Below are 15439 nucleotides of genomic sequence, written 5' to 3' on the forward strand. Positions count from 1 at the left end.
TGATGTTTCTCATTAATATATATAACAAAGTTGAGTTAATACGTTCGACAAGCAATAGAGTGACACGAAGAAAATATATCAAAGAATATATTATCCGTAACTTGGAAACTTAAAGCTCAGTTTATTCCTGTACGTACGATGTTTCACAAAGTGAAAAAATTTACCGCTGTACATAGTTTCGACTAAATCGTTGATCCGAAGGTCTCGCACTCTCCTCGTTAACGCTCTACACGCGTTCGACGAAACAAAAGATTAATAACTTAGTTGCACGCGCAATTTGCATTAAAATTATTAGCCAGCGGTTTCTCCCTTTGTCGGTTCGCGAACGAAATCGGCCGCGGCGGTTCTCTTTTTCTCCCGACGATCTCCTTACCGTGATTAACCCGAAAAGGGTTTTTATCCACTCCCCGATATATTCCTGTTGGCCTATTTCTGCCGGTCCAAAGACCGCTCGCTACGTATCCGAGCACTCGCCGTTATTACCGAGGATGACTCGGCTTGTTCGAACCCTGGCCCGAGCCCTTCCTTCGCTAATGCCTAAATAATGACGTATATACGCGACATGCAGCCTTATAAGCTTCGATAAATTTAATTACCCTCGGTTCCCGAGCGCTACGTCCACGCGTAATTTACTTTTAATCGCGTGCTCGAAGAAAATCCACCGAATCGAACTACATTTTCTATAGCGGAGCATGGTAAAAACGGATCGCGCGATTCTTCGTGGTTCGTTCGAAAGGGACAAGGTAATTAGATGATAGAGAATGATCCGTACGGAGGAAATTGAACAATCTGACAGTGACAGACGGTAAAGCCTCGTTTACGTTAATTCAAGTAACTTTGAAACATGATTTATTTGAATACTATTTATTCGACTCGAAACATTCCAAATTCTTTCTCTCATCCTCGTTAATCAAGTCACTTGTCTTCCACTACATAATTTGAAAGACTTCGCTAATGTGAATTTGTCGTTTTACTCGAATTGCAACGTGGTTGCGAGATTCGAGTAAAATTGAAGCGATATCAACCACCTTGAACGGGACGGAGCTTGATAAATTGTTATTTTCAGTAGCGTTTCGTTGATCGATTAGCGATGAAGTATCGCTAACCAACGCCAACTTTATCGTACTTCGGACTCCATTGATCAGTACGTAAATCTTACCAATAAGTACGATCGCGTGCAAGTACTTTCCGCAGTCCTATAATATATACTTTCCACGTCCATCTTCGTATTCGTTCCAAATTTTACCAACGACAATTGTACCGTGACATACGAATCTGTCGTACGATATATTCAAAAAATATTCCTATAAACGTAGAAATACTTAAACCACCGTCGTTTGACTTTGAGCGAGACATAACAGAGTCCAGTAGCGAACACCCGTTTTACGTTCTCTAAAGTTACGTTCTTTAAATCGGATCAATATGGCAGAGATTACGAAATAAGATCGTTATGCAAAGCAGTAGTAGAGGGTTCGAAGCATAGAGACGCCGCGATCTGCGGGGGGTGCGGTTAATGTTCGAGCCTTATACAAGCCCAGGGGATGGCTTTTTCGGTAATTTAACCAACGAGGGTCGAACGTTTGTTATTCAATTTGCGACCCCCTCGGTACCAGCCACTGCTCTCCTTTTCTACCCACAGATCATCGCGCCTTTACGACCTTCGCTCTTCCAACTCGACGACCATTTCTCCTCCGTTCGGATACGATCGCCGGTATGTTTGCCATCCTCCTACGTATGCACGCATTCGCTCGTTTCCTTCGCCTCCAACCACACAGATTATCCCTAATGTTGCGCCATTAAGACTACTAAACCAGATGTACAGAAATCCACGCCATGAGGATTTTCAGCTATGGAGAAGGGGAATTGCAAATCGAAGGAGAAATCGAAAGGTAAGCGAGCAGATTTACATATTTATACTCGGATCGTGAAATTTTAGATATTTTAGGATTTTAGACGGTGAAGATGCGTTTAATTTTCAACGCTTTATTTCATTTCTTGTATATGGTGAATAATTAACATAAAGAAATAAATTATGTTGGAACACAACGATATTGCACGCATAGGCATAAATACCTTTACACAGATACCCACACAGGTATTTGAACAGGACACTTAAGTAGGTTATACTCATTATTGCATAGAGAGTGGGGTTCAAAGTATTTAAGGGATCATGGGTCACTACTTAAGTCTAGTCTGAGAGTAACTGGCCAGCAATCGACAATTCTTACATACGTTGTTAATTATATCACTCGCTTATATACATCAGGTTCTGTAATTCTGTTTAATAAATATCACTGATTATTACTTTAACATAAACATTGTGTCTTCCACAGATTATTCATCTTAACTTTAAGATTAAATTCTAACAAATTAGTAACTCTGAAAGGTAATCACATCTGTTTCTTTCTGTCACAGATTCCGACAAATAAATCGAGTTCCTATCTACACAGACAGCTAGGCATTTTGAAAATCGATTCGAGATAACATTTTTCTATTAACTTTTATATCGTCACTTTTTCTACTAGATTCTTGCAATGTAAAAGTAATTCGACGAATTAAACTATAGATAAATGACACAACGTGTTTTTATTAACAGCCCCTTTCTACATTCTCTCCTATCGCTCCATTCCAGAGAAAAAAAAAACAATAGTAATCGCGATCTAACGCACTAAACGATTTACTTAAGAATCCATTCGTTCGCGTCCTAAGAGCTTTAGATTTAAGAGAACTTTTAAACATGGCCTATACCCACGTATTATAAAATATGCTGATTCGCGAGAAGAGGTAAGTATAATCGAGGCAGGTATGACAGGTAAGTAACGCGTAGCACTTATCTATCAGGAGAATGTGATGTGTAAAGCGTCGACACGTAAAAGCCATTCGACAAATGTCTCAATAGGATAATTGTTGGAAAAATACCTCGAATGGCAATTTTAGAAATCGTTTTTTGTCTCAAACTTAAGGATTTCTTTTGGGAGAACACGATGAGCAAGGAAGCGAAATCCTTTCATAAAACGATTCTCCTGATACAGAGCATATTTTCGAAAAATTTTTGAGGTGCAATTTCTCGAATACAGGCAAATACTTTTATCCTAAAATTGAGTATTTGTATCAGGGGAATACGATATGTAAGGAGGTGGTTTGTGATTGCACTTTTTAACTCTAGTCGTTAGCATGCGGTGTGCTTCGTTTTGTACTTATCTGCTAATTACTGACCTGTTTATGTTTACCTGTTAATTATTTACCTGTTTTATACTGTACGTAAATTGCGGTATATTATGGGTATTCGAATTTTTCGAAATTAATTTACATCCAACAGATCGAGGATATGCACGAAAGCTGTCTTAAATAATGATCGCATTTATTCCATAGAAGTACACGTTATTTAAAGTAATACAAAGTTACATAATTGCTATAATTACATTTTATGTGTGTATATAATTGTGTTAATAATTATACGTTAAACGTTAAAAAATATTATAAGGAGTGTTACATATTTTATTGCGTAACGACAAATGGGACAATTATTATTTTTACATGAATTCTTTACGGAAACAGATCCGAGGAAATACTAATTTTAGACAGAATATTCTTCTTTGAAGTCTTTATCCTTTTTAATGTCGGCTACAAGCAAAACAGAATCAAGGCTTAATGGTCAGGGAACTAAGAGAAGTAGGAAGAACAATAATGATCGTTAGTTGAGGAAACAACACGAGAAAATTTGTACAGATTCATTGGAACGTGGATGAAATTAATTTATTTCATTCATAGCTTAAAGTAGGAAAACATTATTGTTTCCACACTTTCATATTATATCGTAAGTTGAAAGCTACTCATCATACTTCTAAGAATTTACGGTCAGTTGGCAAAACAAGGCTTAGGAGGGTTAGTGACCAGCGAAATTGGAGAAGTGCAAAGGATAATAAGGATCGTCAGTTGAAGGAACAGCTCGAGAAAATTTGTACAGATTCATTGGAACGTGGATGAAATTAATTTATTTCATTCATAGCTTAAAGTAGGGAAACATTATTGTTTCCACATTTTCATATTATATCGTAAGTTGAAAACTACTCGTCATACTTCTAAGAATTTACAACCAGTTGGCAAAACAGGGCTTAGGCTTAGTGACCAGCGAAATTGAAGAGGTGCAAAGGACAATAAGGGTCGTCAGTTGAGGAAACAACACGAGAAAATTTGTACAGATTCATTGGAACGTGGATGAAATTAATTTATTTCATTCATAGCTTAAAATAGGGAAACATTACTGTTTCCACATTTTCATATTATATCGTAAGTTGAAAGCTACTCGTCATACTTCTAAGAATTTACGGTCAGTTGGCAAAACAAGGCTTAGGAGGGTTAGTGACCAGCGAAATTGGAGAAGTGCAAAGGACAATAAGGATCGTCAGTTGAAGGAACAGCTCGAGAAAATTTGTACAGATTCATCGGAACGTGGATGAAATTAATTTATTTCATTAATAGTCAAAATAGGGAAATATTTGTATTTCCTTATTTTTACATATTATATTATTAGTTGGACGCTATGCGTCATATTCCTGAGAATTCGCGGTCAGTCAGAGAAACAAGGCTTACTGGCCAGCGAGCCAAGGACAGTGGAAGGGACGATGGTCGTCAGTTAACGAAAGAACAGAGAATATTTTCATAGATCGATTGAAACGCGGATAAAATTATTTTATCTGATTAAAGTTTAAAATAAGGAAATACCGAGAATACTGAGAATTCGCGGCCAGTTATCAAATCAGTGCTTAGTGGCTAGCGAGGCAAGACGAGTGGAAGGGATAATGGTCGTCAGTTGAGGAAAGGACAAAAGGTCGAAAAAGCCTGGCAGCAAGTATCTTTGACCACCCTACGAGTCCGCTAACAAACCTCGTAAAACTAACGACTCGATCTGGTTCTGGAGAATATCATGGTTTCGTGTTTACAAAAGCTGGCCCGCCTTCTTTACTTTTTGTTCCTTTTGCAAACTAAACAGGGATGCAGCGTGTCGTTTCTTCCATTGCGACAAACATTTGCAAATTTAATTAAACTACCTTTTCTCATCTTTTGTCTGCATCTCCTCTGGTTGAACGTATGTTCAGAGTTGCTGATGGAATCCATGAAAAAGCTGAAATATAAATTGGGGAAATTTCTGGGGAAAGGATCCATGAAACAAAATTTAGCATCGAGCAAATTTTGTGGTAAAACTTCCGCTTCTACTTTTTTTTAAATATTAGGCAAATTTTATTCGATAATCATAATGCTTCTAAAGGAAGCTCTCTTTATATATACAAAATAAAGAAAGATCTTCATAATAATTCACGCGTTTTACCATAGAGTATACCTAACTAGCAATTAGCATCTACATACATACCTCATGATTTAAAGATAACTGGACGTACCTTGTCTTTTTTTTTGTTTTGTTCAATTTAAATACAATAAACATTAATCCACACTCACCTAGTCATTATTTTGTAATAACCTGCACATTATACAAATCTCTACTTAAAAAGTGAAATACACAAGCAAATTCTCAAATGTTTCAATTTATATACTTTAAGAAACGAAAAGGTGTTAGACAGAGGATAGTTTTACTAGCAAGTAAGTAGGTAGCAAGAATTGCGAAATCTCGAATGAGTCGATTGTATGTACATTCGATGCTTCATGGTAGTGGTAAGCCAGACCCAAAAGAACGTATCTGCAAGGACCTTTGGATATTAATGCTAAAGTATTTGGATATTAATGGACGATAATATATTTCCCACAAACCTAGACCATTTCTTCGCCGATCGTATTCCAAATTCCCAGATGTCATCTCGAATTCGATCATTTCCAAGTTTCCATGGCACGTTATCGACCAACAAGCGCGAGTATCTGCGAATCTAGGATGAAACGGAAATTCTGGCGGGTAATCTCGGTGGCGCGTAACGAGCGAACAGATTAGGCTGTCGTAGGATCCTGATACGCGGCTCAACGACGTACCTAATAAAGGAGACTAACGAGAGCGGGGCATGTGGTTAACGACGATCTATCCAGGCCACCGAACGAGACTACGAAACACATGCGTCGTGCTACGCGTTTTCGAGAGGAACGCACACGCGTGCACGAGCCTGAGATACACGCGCGCAACTTCTCAGCGAAGGGCGCACGAGTAGTCTTGTTACCAAAGTGCCGCGGCCTCGTGAAGGACCTCCGAGTCTAAGTTAAAGAAATTCGGTGTCTTTTCAACTTTCCAGCCGTCGTGTCACGACCAAACAGATTATCACGCGGTTCTAGATTAGGTTACTCGAGTGGATCACCCTCCAACTGATCGCTCAAATGTCATGTAAATTACGACCGAGCCGTTCGTCTTTGTGCGCATTTATATTTTTACGAACACGACTCAAGAAATATGTAGAACTCAAATAGAAAGTCGTCTTACTTGTTAAAAATTATAATAGATACTTTGCTTTCAACATTTGAAACATTTATCGTTTTTCGCATCTTAAATAGTTTTATGCTGTGTGTTTAGCTATAATTCGTTCTAGGCTATCGTACAGGGAATGTTTCTCTTTTTATTACGCCTTGTCAAAAAGTTAAAGTCGTATATATCCGCAAATTCTTTCCCATCCGATACTGTCGAAGATATAAAAATTCCGGAGAACAAAAAAATATGCAATTATTTCCTAAATCGTTCGTTGGAAATTCTTCGTCATTTTATTACAGCCCATCGAAGGATAAAAGTTACATAGATTCTCGATGATCCAATTACGGGTTAAAATCGTAGAAAATCGAGGGAGGGAGAGAAGCGATCGATTACGCGTTTCGCCCTAACGAACGTGGACAGAGAGACACGTTGGTCTCCGCTGTAACGCAAAACCGATAACGTCAGCCGTCCGATTCCAGCTAATTGCTCGTCGTTAAAGGTCATTAAAGTATCTGGTTGGTTCATACGACACTCGCGTAGGGAGCCGACAGTGACGCTGCGATATTCCTCCTGGTCAGGCCAGTGAATCAACATCGTCCGGCAATAACTTCGTTACGGGAATTTACCCTAATTGAAACGGTCTGCCTAAACTAATTACCAGCCGCTGCTGCCGATTCACGATCAAATTATTCCAGCTACGTTCCCGTGCCGCGTTCATCTTTCAGCGATCGCATTCCACACGAGATTCGTTAACCCGTTCGCTTTCCATCCATTCGAGCAGATTGCACGGGGAAAAGCCTTTATTTCTCGTCTTTCGAACGAACTATGTTTAGAATGACGAATAACGCCGCCGCTCCGATGTCGTGCGACGCGTTTAAATCGCTACATCATATTTCTGTAACTCCGACTCTGGTCTGCCGACGTCGTTTTATCGCCTGTCAGTTCTGAAGATTTAACATCAAACGTGTTCCGACAACCGCTGGACGGTTTGTGCCGCGACTGATTGTGGTAACTCGTACGTTAGCTTTTCTCTTCTATTCCTTACAGATCGGTCGAACAGAAGCATTTCCCGATGTACAGTCTATTAAAGTCAAGACGCAGAGTCTATTAAAAATTAAAGGAGGAAAGGGAGGACTGGGAAGAACGCGAAAGAAACGTTACGTAGATGATTAAATTAGTAAGATAGAATCTTACGTTGGCGCAATATTTCAATTTCTCTTTAGCCAAGTTCATAGGTTTCACTTATTACGTTTTAACATTATGATTACGAGAGGGAAAGTCAAGCATTTGTTTAATATTCTTTTTGTATTTTACGCTTTTACACAATCTTTTACATTCGCATACAATTATTTCGTACTTTATCGCTGTATCGAGTTATCGTATGATTAAAAAATCTAGATGTCATCGTCAGAAGAAGTGATATTCATTTTATAAACTGCAGATTCAACAAATATTTGAATTTCGAACAGAGAAGAAGGTAAAAAGTAGCGCGAGATATCCGTAACGATTTATCGACGGAAGATCGAATTGTCATAGCATCGAATACGACGAAACCAAGAAGAACAAAGAAATACCAAACGTGCACTTTGAGTTTCAACTTATTTGAACACCTTGTATACCTGCGAGAGCGGAGGATCGCAGGATGACTGTCAGAAATCAATTCAATTCCGTCCTATATCTGATTCAATAATCTGAGCGGGACGAGTGGGCGAGGAAGCAAGGAACGGAGAATGTAAATGCGATAAACGGAGCCTGGGACGGTACGCGCAAGAAAGAACAGAGGAACAAAGGGCACCGCGACTTCCGGCTGACTCGCATGGTCGACTCTCGGCAGCCATAAATCGTTCCGACGAACGAAACCGACCGGCTGGCACGCGGTCGCTCGTGGATCTGACAAACGATCATTTCGAGGCAAGTCGATTAACACCTCGTACGCGACCGTGTCGCCCTCGACTTGTGAACGGTCGCGACCGATTTCGATTCGCAGTCATTTGTCTCTGCTCTTTACTAGCAACGATGCTGCTGCTGCCACCGTGCTAAATGGATCTTCGACTATTTCATCCGTAGCGCGGTTAGACGAGTGCAGCAGAACTCGAGTTCCTATCCGCTAGGATCTTGATCGTGCCAAGTAATCGTGATTAGATCGTCTTTAAAGAAACACGCATGATTTATTTTTTAATTTTTTTTTTAATGTATCGCAATTTATTCATTCGATACGTTCAACGCAAATGCGATGCAAGTTGGTCTTTTACCTATTTTAGTTTAATTACACATCTCGAGAATATAAGCTTCGTCCCGTTTTTTGCGCACAAATCGTGTTATATATCTTCCTTAGTTTCTCGGTGGATAGCAGAATAAGTGTTCAGTGTTCGTATCATGTTCAGTGAACAATTCGGTGTTCTTACAGAATGTTTACTTTATCTATCATTATCCGGTAGTCATCATTTTTACTTGCACCACTGTTGCATTAAACGGATCGATTATTACCAAGAGCCTAATTCCAGTTAAGTTGAAACGATGCAACGTAGGCATGAATAAAAAGGCGAATGTATTAAAGGGATGCGACGAAAAGAAACGAATCGTTTCACACGTTTTCACTGTCACTGGCCATCTACGACTCGCGTTTTGCTAAATTTCTTGGAATGATTAAGAAAAACAGAAAATATAGGGAAAAAGAAATGTCTTCTATGCCGTGGTATCGATGTTACGGTTTACCATATTTCACAGAAAGCAAAATATAGAAAATTCGGCTAACCGTCCGAATAGGAACACCCTATCCTTAGAGCGAAACTTGATCCGAGCTTGCTACAGCCCGCGAAAAAATCCAATGCTCCAGAATGGGACGTTTTTGAATAGGATAGAGAGGCGCGAGAAAGAATGGCACGGTAGCGGAGCTCGGCTATCGGCCGATAATTTCATGGCACATCGAGTAGGTATGTGGAGAATGGATGGAAATTAGTCGAGATGGCCGTCGAGTTCCGGAGTTAATTGATACGTCTGCGCTCGGAGCGGCGCGGCAGAATATACACACAAGCTGCCAGAGGGAAAGAGAAACGAGCGGGTCGAAAGGGAAGGGTCGAAGAAGAGAGAGAGAGAAAGAGAGAGAGAGGCAGAGACCACGCGTTGGTAGTTCGCGCGTAGTTCGGACCGTGTGCGTGAATTGGTTCTCGTATTGGTGACCGGTCTGCTCCGTTCCGGGTTTGTTCGTATCCCGCGTGATTTAGCGGCTCCGCTTCCTGGCGATCTAGTTAACACACGTACGAGTCAGCCTGCATGAAAAAGAGAGAGAGAGAGAGAGAGAGGAAAGTTGGACGGATACACGCGCGCTCCTCTCGAAACCCCACGGGCCATCGCAACATGACTAATACCCTTTCGGCCGTATTTTTATCTCGCCACGAGCGAGTGGCTGTTCCTCGTGTTACGGCACTGCAACCAACAAAAAAGAAGAAAGGGAAAAGCGAGGTAAAAAAGAAATTGCGGACGGATGTGGCGAATGGATGTTGACATCGCGAGCATCTTCGACGATTCGCGACATCGGTATCGAGGCATTCGTGATTTCCCCATCACTTTATCATCCACGTTGCTTCTTCGTCGGGTAATTTCTCTTAGCTGTAGGTTCCATGGATATTACGGGTAATCATTACTTCAGGAGTTATCGACAGCCTGCGGATTTTTATAAAAATTCTAATAGAATTTGTAAACGTAGCTGGAAAAGTGAAGCCAATACCAAAGCATTTTTGTCGCTGTACATACGTTGCGTCAATTAGATTATTCTACTTGTTGTTAGACTCTCGTTGTAAGTAACTACCGTGTTTTTAGTTTCGTTCGTTTCGATGAAAAGATTCAAGAAGAGCGACAAAACGTTGAACAGCGTGTTACAGTAGATACTGTCATTTGGAATAAAAATCTGTCCGATGAAGAAGACGAATCGTAGGAAACATCTTGGACATCCTTTTGCATGGCGACCGATAACATTGCCAATATTTCAAAGTTCTCAACGAAGATACAGTTTGTCGATAAATGTCGACAACGTTGTATCGGCGATAATTATATATCGATAGCCTAAGGGCTTCTCAACGACGCTCTGCTAAGCACGTTACATTATATGTTCGTTAATATTATATATCCGACAAACATATTCAGAACGTTCGTAAAACATTGCCAGTCATCTTTAAAACGTCCCAAAGCTATTTCTTTCCTCTCTGTTACCAATTTATTTCTGCGTATTTCCAAAACGAAACTCGCACCAAGTCCAAAAACGTCACAACGCGAGTGCAGGATGTTCGTCTGCCAATTAAAGCGTCACGGACCCGAGGACGTTCTAACGAGGGGAAAAACAAAACCGTCTCGACGGATCGAAAGGATATCGGAAGACGATCCATCGTTAATAAGCTCGGAACTCGAAGGTAGTTGGCGTTGAAAGCGCGTTAGGTCGGCGGAGGGAGCACGTGTCTGGCGTCGAATGTCGGAAGGGCCACGACCCGCCCCCCTCGGAGCGACCTTAACGATCGTCGTTATTGAATAAATCCGAGGCGTTATACGTTGCCGGGCCGACGTTGCGCGTCAACCTCGAGGACCTCCTTCGTCGAATGTACGCCCACCGGACGAGTGATCGATTCCGATAGACGAGTCTCGTATAATGAACCATCGTCGAGGCTTTAACACGAGGAAGTACGTAATACAGCGTGAAGATACCACGGATAAAGAAGCAACAACGCGAACGAGAGAGAGAGAGAAAGAGAGAGAGAACGGGACTTTGGAATAGGAAACTGCGTAAAAAGTATCGGGCCCGAGCTCCGTGGACGAAAGATCGAAGCCAATTTAGCGAAAGAGAAGGGCAAGAAGATCCATAAGAAAAGGAGAGAAAAGCCGATTCGATCGCGGTTTTCACAGTTACTCGGGGATATTACCAGACGAGGACGATTCCAGAGATCCATTTCGACTTGGACTTGCACGAAATCGGTTCCATTAAATCGGTGATTCCGTGATGGAGAAGCGAGACGTTCGAATCCGACGCTGTCGTTGAACTCTCTTTGGACGGTCGGGGAGAAAAAGAAACGGGACGCGATCGTTTTTGCGATGCCGGAAGAAAGAACCGACTCGACTCGACTCCACTCCGCTCCACTCCACTTAGACTCGACTCGGATTCGACTCGACTTGGACTCGACTCGGTGAGTTGCGTGGAATGGAGCGCGGAGCGGAATGAAACGAAGGACGAAGAGGAGAAGAGAGCGAGGTGGAGCCGGCGGACGGTAGGACGACGCGCGTTATATCGTGTGTGCGTGGCTCGCGGTTCGACAGCCTCGAGGCCTCGGGCCGATCTGAATTCGCGACCGCGTGTATGAATAAGGCATTGCCGTGACAGAGGCGGAACAACAGCATTGCACGTTACGTCCGCCACATGCGAAACATCTGGCATTTTTCACGTGAAAGAGAAAGACCGGAGAGGCCTGACCCAAAGACGAATTTCTGAAACCGTGTACGCCCCCCTGTCATGCTTCTCCGGGGAGACACACGCCGAGACCCCGGGGAATTTGTATTGTCGCCGCCGCTTTTATTCTACCGGACACGAGAAATTATATCGCGATTGTTCTTCCATCTAACCGTTAATTAGAAATCAATGAGCTCATTCGTGCGTGCAACGTAGTTTAAACCAAGCGATTTGCCGCCGGTTTACCGCCGCGAAATAAATCGCGATTGTGCCAAGGCGTTCGTTCGTTCGCCAACGATACCGCTTCCTTAAACGATATCAACGAACCGTTTCTAATCGCCGAACAAGCGCGCCACGCGCCATGCGTTACGATCTACGATCTTACGCGCGTTGCTCCGCCCGACCCGAGCGTTTCGATTTAGAAAGGATACACCTTTGGTTCGGTTATATTCGCTCGTAGAAAATTCACGCTCGAAGGAAGAGACTTCGAAGAAGGAAGAACCTGTAAAAGGATTTCGCGCGTAATTTTTTTTCTCGGTAAGAACAATTTGTCGGTAGCACGGGCCACTAATTGTCGGGCAATTCTATTGGTCGTCACCGACATTCACTCTGACCAGTCGGCGTAAGTAATCTGCTAAAGCGCAAGACAATGCGTGAAGGTGTGGCACACAGCGGACTCATTGTTCAGCAATTAAAAGCACTTTTTCTTCTTTGTACTTCGCCACCTGCCGCTTTTGTTTGTATTTTCGTCGCGATTAAGCCGCGTCACCGCGCATTTCGCAACTCGCTGACCACGTCAGAAAACGTTTCCCCGAGCCTCGAACGATTCGATGCGACAGCTTTACCGAAAACGATTTCGCCATTTCTGGCCTGGATATCGGATCGTGTATACGCTAACGCCGATTACACGATCGAGAATATTCGCAGGATACAGGTAATTAGGTTCGCGCGATCGAACAATGTTATATTCTCGATGAAGTGACTGCTTGCCGGCTTGACACAACTCGATGAAAAAGACTTTGATCGAGTTACTTTGTCGAGCGAATCGCATAATACTCGTGGACCTTGGATATTGCTTCTGTTATTGCCGTTCTCTGAAACATGGAATTAGTCCTAATTGAATCGAGCTTGAAACGCAAAAAGAGAAACACGCGGAAATTCTGCGTTGGACGACCTTCTCTCGCTCTTAAGACGGTACAGAGACATTTTAAAAACATCCGAATCCTACCATCAAGGTACCAAATTAATTTTACAATCAGTGATCTTAATAAACTAACGAGATGCAAATTGTAATTTTATAATTTCGTGTCGGATAGGATAACTCGTAGTTTAAACAATTTCATCTCTTTGTAATAAAATTCATAAATACCAACAGCTTGTCAAACTAAAGCTAAGACTTTTGCCGTAATTTTCTCAATTCACGATACAACTTAGTCTGTTTTTCTCCAAAAACACCATCAATTTTATCTAATCTGTTTCCGAGTTAAGATTTTTATTCGTTTAATCGTGACAGACGTTCGGAGTAAACCGAGCCTCACGATGCACGTTGTTTCACATAAGCCGAAGCAAGCATTAAATTTCCACGCTTTCCTAACAGGGAAGAACCTACTTTTGCGAAAGAATTTCCTCGTTCTGTAAAACGCGATCGACCAAACGACACGTTTAACGTGCAGCTGCAACTTTGCACGATGAAATTCCTACTTTGCGACGGTTTCGCCAAAACGAATCGGCAAATTGAACGGCGAGCAGTTATCAGTCGACGCAACGACTGTAATTTCCCAACTGCGCGCGTACTTTCTCGCTTCGTGGAAAATATGCTTCGATTTTCCCTTGGCCGTGTAATACCAACGTGGAAGCAATTGCTCGTTTGTTTGCAGAGGCGGGCAAGGGTGGTCGCACAGGCAACTTTTACGTCTCGCGTTCTACAATATCCGCCTTTGCTTCTATCCCACGTAATCGTTCGAGAGACGCGGCTTTCTCATTTCGCAATGGAAAAGCATGGCTAGTCGAACGGTACGCCCCGCGTGTGAATAGGAAAATAATAATCGGCGGCCGAAAACGATCGCTTTCGCACCCCTCTAGCTTCGCGACAAATCCCAATGATTTTCCTACGATCGTTCTATGAGCAAGGGGCGTGTACAGACACCAGTAATATACGAGGACATGTGTTTGCTTTCGATCGGTCTCTCTTAAGGCAATCCAACTGTCCTTTGTAATTCGTTACGTTAAACGAAAATATGGATAAAACGCGAGGGCAGAAATCGCTTTTATTCGAACAAATATACACTCTGTTCGAATCAGAGGAACGTATACGTACTCTAACGTGTAATTTTTATTTCAATGTTCTTCTATGGAAATGCCACCCATAATCTTTTGTAATAATTTCGTGTTTCGGATATTCATCGTTTGACTGAGAATTTTTATACAGATTCGCCACTTTACGAATATAATTATGGAAATTAAAATTGTTTCACCCAGCTACTGGGTACTAAATATTACAAAAGATACTATACTCCGGATATTTCATACTTTCTTGCAAATTACTTGGATTCTGCACTTTGCATTTCTACACTTTCAAATTTCTCGTAAATGCATAAAATCCGCGGTCTACTTGTGACTTCTTGTAAAAAGCCAAGTATGTACTTACTTGATATTATACTCAAGTATGTACGCTTAGTATATACTTATCAACGAAGGTGCACATAAATAGGACAAGAGGAAACTTTTAGGCGAGGACACTTGCCGAAGAGTTTCCTCGGTCAGGCCGAGAGTATTCACGCAACGAATTTGTTTGGGTCTTCCTATTGGCCTCTTTTATTTCTAGACCCACCGGGTCGACTTTCGAGAGTACTTGTGTGATCACAAAGAAGTGGCCGCATCCTGAATGGTGGTCGCGTTACAAACCTACCGAGAACGACGTCTTTTCACGTTTGTTGAAAGTCGATAACGACTTTACCCAAATTCGTTCTATGCCTTGTTCGACAATGCGCGTGAAATATCGTGCGGCTGGATGCACGAAACGAGCACAACCCTGAATCCGTCCGACCTCGTCGCATAAATCGTCCATAAGGTTTCGCGTGGCACGATTGTGCCATCGAAGGACATCGTTAAGAAGACAGATTCTCTACAAGCAGATTGCAAACTGCTATGCATTTGTACGTCTTGAAACTCGATTAAAACTTAACACCAACGAATTTCCATCGCTCCTAGTTCTGATTAGCAGCGTAAATATGGCAAAGGAGAAGATGCAATTTGAGGAAGAAAAAAATCGGGTCGATTCAGATCGTTCATTTTCCAGCATCGTTGTCAGGGACCGTATAGCAGTTGGCGGGCGACGCGAGAAACGTTTCCTGCTCGGTTTCAATCGGGAAAACGAGCTGTTTCGTATTTTCCCGCGGTGGATTCCTACCGGTGCCCGTGTCGGTCCTAGGAGGTTGAAATGAAAACGCGCGTGGAAGCGGGCAAGCGAATCGTTCACGACATCCGAAGCACTGCAGCGCAACGTGTCATTCCGGTAATGCGGCGCAAAGTACGAGCGTAACAATGCCGCGCATATAGACGTTTAATTATCATAGAGTAATGCGTCTAATGACATACATTAGTCC

General features: G+C 42.1%; 1 protein-coding gene across 1 annotated transcript in view; it reads right to left on the reverse strand.

The window, feature by feature from the left end:
• Nucleotides 1–15439, reverse strand: part of LOC132911512 (uronyl 2-sulfotransferase-like) — a 238650-nt gene that overhangs the window by 163607 nt on the left and 59604 nt on the right. The window lies entirely within an intron of this gene.

The sequence above is a fragment of the Bombus pascuorum genome, chromosome 10 (assembly GCF_905332965.1).
Source record: "Bombus pascuorum chromosome 10, iyBomPasc1.1, whole genome shotgun sequence".
NCBI lineage: Eukaryota > Metazoa > Arthropoda > Insecta > Hymenoptera > Apidae > Bombus > Bombus pascuorum.